Source organism: Stigmatopora nigra, chromosome 5, assembly GCF_051989575.1.
Source record: "Stigmatopora nigra isolate UIUO_SnigA chromosome 5, RoL_Snig_1.1, whole genome shotgun sequence".
Classification (NCBI taxonomy): domain Eukaryota; kingdom Metazoa; phylum Chordata; class Actinopteri; order Syngnathiformes; family Syngnathidae; genus Stigmatopora; species Stigmatopora nigra.
The window spans coordinates 9,851,692-9,860,569 of record NC_135512.1 but is presented as its reverse complement, the minus strand read 5'-3'; positions in this window follow the sequence as shown (position 1 = coordinate 9,860,569).

Here is an 8,878-nt window from a genome sequence, read left to right as displayed (position 1 = left end):
TTTTACGGAAAACATACCGTGGGGACACCTTTGTCGTTTCAAGGATATTCCAATACACAGGAGCCAACTTGTGATGTAAAATGTGTGCATCTGGTAGATAATAACACTACATCTCTATTCACTCCTGTGACTTTCAACATTTAGCTATCCAAAACAAAATTTCCATTGAAGGACGATCTCATTGACATTTAACTAGGACCCACACAAAAAAACATTCTATAAAGGATTTCAAATCAACTCAATTTCAAACTTCTACTCGCTCCTCTTGGAATACATTTCGGGAAAGGTCCATCAACAAAGCACACGTTGAATTTATTTGAGTTATTTGACTCCATGGTCAACATTCTAGGACCCAGAAAAACGCCCCATCAGCTTCCATTCACTTCGAACTCCAACCCACAAAGCTCCAGGAGCTCCTATTGACACTTAACTAGGTCAAATATTAAGGAAAGCTCCAAATGTAATCAAGTCAGCCCAAAGAACCAACAAAAGACCATTTGCCTCGAGTCAACCTTTGCAGTCTACTATACTCTGCGTTCCTGAATGTCCAGATACAAGTAAAGATACATTATGCGCTATTTCTATGTAGTCATGTTTTCATTCTTCAAAAAGACCAGTGGTAAGCAAGACAAAATCAATCAAATCACCTTGTCCTCCCTGTCCCAACAACAAGCCATAACTTGTAAAGCTTCCTTGATGTGCTTTAAGTTGTCCTTACTTGAGGACATGTGCAGGATGGACATTTGCTACCAATTTAGGTTATACATCTTAGATTTCATTTTTTCTCTCTCTTAAAAACAGCATAAAAGTAATGAATAACCTCTAGAATAAATAGACTGTAGTCCATATGTCTCAAGTCATACAAAAATGAGGCTGTAATAAATACCACACAGGTTCACAGGAAGTGTGTTCAACATACTCCCAAAACCCGCAAGTAAAGATAATAAGAGGCCAAATGGGGTGAAGGTATTCTTACGAAAGCCATTTTTGGTTTTTGGGGTTTTCTTAGAGTCGATATTGTCCCCAAAGTGTTCTGTTTTACACTGTGGCTTGTTCATATGAATTAAATCACCTTTAATAGGGAGCTCAAATGGGGACGAGATTCAGGATCTCATTGGATCATAGTCTGTATGACCACTTAAAAGTTACCTGTTGACATTGTTTCCTAGTCAGAATAAGTTTGTTTCTTCACTGAAAAACGGTTTAGGTCAATCCTGGGGAAACACTAGGGGAAATAGTGATTCAACAAGAAAATGCAAAGAGCAACGAGAAACAAAGATGACCTTAACCCAAGACAAATTACATCTTTGTTTGAACCTGTACCATTCTGAAGTTGCCTACACAGGGACTAGACAACAATTACATGAAGTGTAACAGTCATATATAATTTAAGGCTTCTTATCCATAGGAAAGCATGATGCTAAAATCTTAACACCACACCCATTAATGACTCGGAGTGAAGAAACCGGAAACTCATCTCGATGTCTGACTCCCACCCAAACTGATTAAGATATAATTTGGGAGCTGCCCTTTCAAAACATTCAATGCCAAGTCATAAGGAATGTTTTCCCCCCATGCTTGACAGATAAATAGTAGCATGTGAAATCAAGGGGTCAATCCTAGGTTGGAGTTTGCATGTTCTCCCTGTATGATTATGTTTTCTTCCCACTTTCCAAACATGCGTGGAAGGTGTGGCAAAAAATATTATCTGTAGTGATGACCCTGAGGGTGAAGGGTTTTTTTGTCTAGTGCATATGTGGCTGGCAGTAAGATTTGGGTCTACTTCACCTTGGAAATAGTCAGTTGTTATAGGCTGCATCACCCTTGTAAGGATAAATATTTATGACATAGCTCAGTGAACATAAATCTTAGTTTTATTTTATTTGATTTTTTAATTGAATTAATGTGTTTATAGTAGAAAACATGAGGATTCATGTTTTCTTAAGATGTAATGGCTATTTAACAAAACATGCAATATGAAAACAAAAAATGTTGTTTTATTTTTAACTGAATAGTCATGTTGTCCACCGTTAGGGCATTATTTATTTTAATATGAAAATAGCTTTTTCACTTTAAGTACAAAAGAACTAAATAAGGAAGGTTTGACAAATTAACTGATACAGGATTAGACTCAGGTGCTGAAGAACAGCTCCCTCACTGTCCATATGATGGAAAGTCAAAACTTTTTGTCTCCTTGTAAATACTGGGTTTTACATATGGTTTATCATAAGTCAAACTTTTTATTGGTAAAAATAGGTTTGTTTAGTGAAAATTATTTTAACAATTTTACCTCTTCGATTCTTTGAAGAACCACCAATTTGGTGGTGGGGGTATATTGCTGGGAGTCAAAGTGTTGAGTTCTTTAGAAGTCTGAATAAATCTGGGCTCAGATCCAAAGTTGCAAATTGTCATTAGATAAATCTCATTATATTTCTGGCTATGTTTCACAAACCTAATTGAATAGGTTCCTGAATGGAACGATATGTACTTTAGTGGGCCTGTTCATTCATTCTGTTCATTTTACTTTGGTGTTCAGTAATAGCATGTTTTTTGCAGGAGTAGTGAAGATAAATATTTCCTATAATCACATGTATTCCGTTCATTGTGCCACCTCCGTCCACATACAAAGGTTTACCTTTATTTGAGGCTAGTTAAGAGCAGCATGCTGCTTATTAAAGTCAGTGAATCACACAACTACAAAAAGAGGTACATCCTCTTGACTAATCTGATTTTAACAAATAAGAGGAAGTAAGAGATCAAGGTGTTAGTGTTCTTTACCACATGTGCAGACAAGTGTTTACTGTAACAACTGTCTCCACAAGTTACTTACAGTAAATGTGAAAAATCATCAGCCTACTAATGATTGCTTTTAATGTCAGTTACACCAAGACAATGAGTGTTAAGTTGCCAATAAAAAGCACATTATATTTTGTTACTTTTCTTCACCATCTAAAACCTTGTGAGGAATGTAGTGACTCATTTATTTACTGATTTTAATCCACGTTTGGCCTCATTATCGACTTGTAAAGGTGTGAAGGTGTTCAAGTAAGCTTAACCTCTGACAGCCAGTGTCATACTTGAAGATGCTCAATTTGTCAGCATTGGCCTACATATATACTAGATTATCTTTATAGTTTATCATTCTTTTCTTCTCACCACTTGTTGTACAATGAACATTCTCCGTGTTTCAATTAGTTTCTGCATGGTTGGTATCACTCAAAGATGAATGGTAAAGTCAATTACATCAATTACAATTACAAAGCCTGAGATAGGTATCCATATATATTCCTATCACACATACTATCACAAAGGGGGGAAAGAATTGCAGCTCTACAGATTTTCCTGAGGCTACTGGGGTAGTGGACACAAAACAAGGCAGTGCATAAAAATGAATGGTTAAAAAAAGCAAAGGAAATGAGGGGGGGAATGTAACAAATGGGGGGAAATAGCCATTGACATATTGCACCAGTCTAAGAAGAGTATCATTGTTTGAATCTTTTTTGTTTGCAACAGCAGGGGGAGGCTTCCAGCAAGGTCTGAGACATATCATGTGCTTCAGTTAAAGCACTGAAAGAGCAAAATCTAGGGCCAGAACTTGGCCTGAACAGCTCCAGAAAACTTTGAAGTCAAACAAAGCCACCTCATCGATCACAGACTCAAAGGCCCCTTATTCCCTTCTCTCACACTCTCGCTTTTCACTCTCAGGAGCTCTTTGTTCACAATGAAGTTTTTATAAAGGCATTCAGTTTACCTAGTAAAAGAAATCAAAACAAGATCTGAGATTAATCGGATGACGTAAAAACATTTCAATGTAAAACACTGTGAGCGTGAAGGCATTTACACAAAAACCGTGCTCAGCATATTACCTAGTGTTTGAAAACTCTCAATTAAATTATAGTTGAGATTAGAACAAGGAGACATTTTGAACCTGGTCACAAAGTGAATGTTTGGACTGGGAAAATCACAAAATCTAGTTTTAACAGTGATTAGACTGAGGCATTTAATTTTTCAAAACTTCCCAGTATGACTGCAAGTATTTAAAAGGCCTCTGCCATTGCTTTCCCAATGAAGTTGGACATGAAATTGACAATGGCTTGGTAAAACGAGCCATTAAGATTTATAAGCAACTAATAAGTCACCAAACAATGACTAACAGGAACGTACGTTATTCAGTTTACTTTTATGGCTTACAGGAGATGGGAGCCAAGCATGGTTTTATAAGTTAAACCGAGAAGAGAACAGTGAAGGAAATTTCTCACTTCCTCAAATGTGGGTTCGACAGATGTTCATTATAGTAAAAATGAGAGGCCCTATAAAAAGTGTCTTATGCTAGATAGCCGAGTTATAAATTTGTTGGTTATGGCATTACAAATTGAAAAGAAAATGTGATTGTACTCATCAAAAAAAAAAACAAATTGTGAGCAACCTTTGACTACAAACCCTATTGTTTTATTAGTGATTAGATTATAAGGTTAGTTAATTGTACAATCCGTACAGGTGATTACCTTCCGCAAAGAATTAGTTCTTTGAACTTGGTGGCGAGATAGCAGCTGCCTCTACATTGTGATGTCAGAATAAATTTACAAAACTGCACACTCATCTATGAGGGAGAACCTTTTCCAACGCAATTTAGAAGTGCCTTCCCAAACTTAACAACCTGTGGTCTGTTAAATGAAGGTCAGATGATGACAGCACCAAAGCTAAGCTTGCCGACCTGGCTGATATTCAAGAAGGAAAACTAACTTGATGACTCTGATGTTTAGAATATTTGCAGACATTGAGAAAGGTTGAATGGAAGGAAAAATACAAAATAGCGGAACAGTATATGCCTTCATAAAGCACTCTTCACACACACAGCCCCCTTTTTTGTAACAATCTGACAAACGTTAATTACCAATGTCATGTTTTGGTGAACCCAAAGCCCTATAATTGTTGTTGCGCTATCAGTCTACTGTTTTCCAGCCCTCCCTGCCCTGAACTCCCATTTCCCCACGCCCCAGCGTCTTATGCTGCTCTCCTCAGTGCTCGTTCAGTGTTTGTGATCCCCCAGCCTCCCCCATTTCCGCCTGTTGCAGAGTTGTGGGTGGGAGAGCTCAGCCAAGGGTCACTGGTGTACTCTTGCAAAGCTCCATCCCTGTGCACCTCTTTTATTTGCTTCATCTCTCGCCACAATTGCCCTCAAAGACCGTATTCCCTCTCAGTCACCCCAAAGTCAGTGAGGACACAAGCCGCCCTGATCTTAGTGTGAAACAACTAACTGGCTCAAAATGACAATGTTGTTTAAATGCTATCTGACCTTAATGATATCAACACTCATTTTACCAAATTTAGGTAAAGCTTTATTAAATTAGTTGCTCAGAAAGAGGTTTGAGGGAAAAAACCTGCTCACTTTATATCTGTGTGGCCAAATATTTTGGATAGATATGTATCTTGTAAACTATTGTAAAGTTTTCCTATTGATTTTGGTATAATATAATACTGTATGTAAATGGTAGAAAATTATGACAATTCTTGTTACAATGTCTAAGAATAATAAAAGTTCCCATTTTATTCTAAAACAGTACCCTTTTACATCCAACAGTCATTACATTTCTGAATATCTCTTGTTACAAACCAAAACATGATAACTGACATCTTACCAAAGCTGACAGGAAACAAAAAATGAAAAACATCTACAAAAAATAAAATATATTACACAAATTAGATTACCTGCATATACACAAATCCACAAAGGATTGATATTAATACCAGGAACACAAATCCCCAAACCGATCATATTAAAATGTTTGTTTTCTGCTCATCCAAAAAAAAAAAATGAAAAAGAAATCTTAGTAACACATACAAATAAACACCCAGACACTCTTGTCTGCTTGTAGGCTGCACTGGGTTCTCCCCATAACTTATCTAGTATGCGTGTTTGTGTGCGTGAGGGTGATGAGGGGTAATCAGTGCCGTAATGGCTTACATCTGTTAAACAGAGACTTCCAAACCAACAAAAATCTTCTGCTAATGTGAGCAACTGAGGTTTTACAGCTACTTTATGCTATAACATTTCAAGTGCTGTAGTTATTTTATTTATTTAGAAATTACCCATGGCCTGAAAGAAGCTGTCAAACTGCTTTGTATGGCCTATTCTGTCAGATCACATTCTCCCGAACCATAATTACATACCGACTGGCAACAAAGATAACGTACTGTAATGGGTTCGTTAACACTGCAACTTCAAGTTTAATGTTGTGCTTGATAAGGTTAGGGTACGTGCCTTATCCTTCATCTCTGGCTGAGCTAGTCATTTATGAAAACCCTGTTTAAGATTTTAAGATCATAAAGATTGACATAAATGCACGTAGCACAACATTAATAGCTCCAAATACCTAGGGTACATATAAGCAAAGTTACATTACTCTCCCTAGCATGTGCTTTTTTGTTTTTAAGTTACAGTATATTTTTAACATAATAAAGATAATTATGATATTAAAACTATAAGTAGGCAGCCCAGCAGATGAGTGTTAGTGTGTCGACCTCATAACTCAGTCAGCTGGGATAAGCTTCAGCTCCCCCTGCGACCCTAGTGAGGATAAGGCGGTTCAGAAAATGAATGAAAAAAGGTACTTGCCTTGCAACGAAGTGACTCATCGAAATGTTTTGCTTTTATCCAACACTAAATGCATATTTACCCCATTTAGATATTTTTATTTCTGCGAATACAAACGAGCGGACTCTAGTCCAGACTAACCAGTAGGACTCAAACCTGGTAAGGTTGGAATTCCCCAGCAGGCACCTTTTATTTATAATAATGACTATACAGACTATATAGTAAGTAAATAAAAAAAATCACTTCTTAAATGATCCTATGAATTATGTTGATTCATTTAATTATTTGAGAAGAAAATGTTGATCCAATTTGAAATTTGTCATGTTATCGTAAAGAGGAAAACAGTGTCATCTAGTTGGACGCTGCCCATGGTGCTAAGACATTGCTTTGTAAGCTTACACTAGTTGAACATTTGCATAACATTATTTCATTCACCATGTGCTTTGCTGAAATCTTGAAAACTCAACTGCTGCTTCATTATATTACACTGAGCATGTGCTTTTATATAACAGGTATCTGCAATTAATTTCAGGCAAATCACCATATTAGTGTGTATTGCATTTATAAGCACGCCATTACACTGAGTAATTTATGTCCTGCTGCATTAGCTTTGAGCGTCATCTTCAAGTTGTAAAGGTAAATGGATATATTAGACGCTACTCAGCACCCGTGCGCCATCTTGAAACACAGTCACCATCTAACAGCAATTAAAACAAACCTGTAAAAAAGTCTATGCGCTTTGGGTCTTAAAACTGTGTAGCTTTACATTTGTCATCACTGTTTAGAAATTCCTAGTCAGTTGGAGTCAATGAGGTACATGTAAGACACCAGGTTGGTGGAAAGATGCTCTCCAGTTTGGAGACAACTGCATTTGGAGGATAGCCGAAAAGCATACTATAAGTTAATTGGGTGTTTACTGTATGATAAACCAACAAACATAGACAATTTGACATGAATTCGTCTTCAATGCATTTTCTTCCAAATTTGTATTACAGAAGACTGATGAATGATGCACACTTTTTAATATATATAGACATCGGACATACACCTATATAAATTAAGATCTCCATTTTCCCTGTTATTGTCTTTTTATTTTACAATAATGTTTTGCTCATACTACTACATTGAGTTTCACTTTAATGTCTGAACTGTAGCATTTTGTTCAACATTTTATTTTCAAACTATATTGAGTTTTTATATATATGTGGAAAAAAACGACCCCATTGTCTTATATTTAAATGTTGCTATTCTCTTCCATGGAAATGAAGCATGTGCTATAAGCTGATTGTGTGGGTGAGGTTAATGCCTCGACAACAATGATCCAAACTGAATACTGACCCTTATCACATAAAAACACACACAAGTACTGCACTTGGAGCAGCAGCAGCAATCTCATACGTCACTGTGACACCATTCGACTGTCCTTTATGTGTGATTGAAAGGCATTGTGGACCTGATGTATGAGCTATGGGACCAACACCTTGAATTATTCTATGGTGTGGCCATCCAAACTGTGAAAAGTTTAGGATGTGTTCACACAGTTGTAATGTTTTAAAAGTGCAATATAGATTTAGCATGTACCGACATTAAGTTTGTATTATTTCGTCCTTTGTTTTTTTTTAGAATGGGCACTTGATCTCACACAAATAACAGGAAAATAATCATTTACACTCACATCTAAGACACTTTCAAATCCAAGTAGTTGCTGATGTTGGCAGATCCTTCATTTAGGCTTCAAATGTTTTTCCCATGTATTTGTAAAGAAATAATAAAATAAACCAAAAACAATTTCTGATGTTGCTCAAGAAGAACATTGGAACTTTAGTCTTCCATCAGTGCAAATGTGTGAGTTAGCAATTGTTCATATTCCTGAATCACGACACCCCCCAACACTGCTCTTGCATCCATTTACCTAAGCATTCACGGGGGAAGGACTCTGGATAGCAAGGCTTGGGATTTATATGGGGTGGCTTGACTATCATTCATCCGTGCTCATTCAAGATCAGTAGCCTTTTAAAGGTTAATTGCTTTAGCTAATTGCTCTACCTCCCTTTTGCTAATGAGGGTGCCCTGCTTGATGATGTCACCAAAATGCCTCTCAGACTACTTTGGAGATGGCTTTTCACTTCAGAAGGGCACAGCAATGTCTAATCTGCTTCAATATGGCACAGTAGCCACAATGCAAAAATATTATTTGAGACAATTAATTCTCTTTAAAATAAATAGGAACAAAAGGAATGGTGTGCAGTAGGAAATTGTGTAACCCATTAAGTGATAGAATGC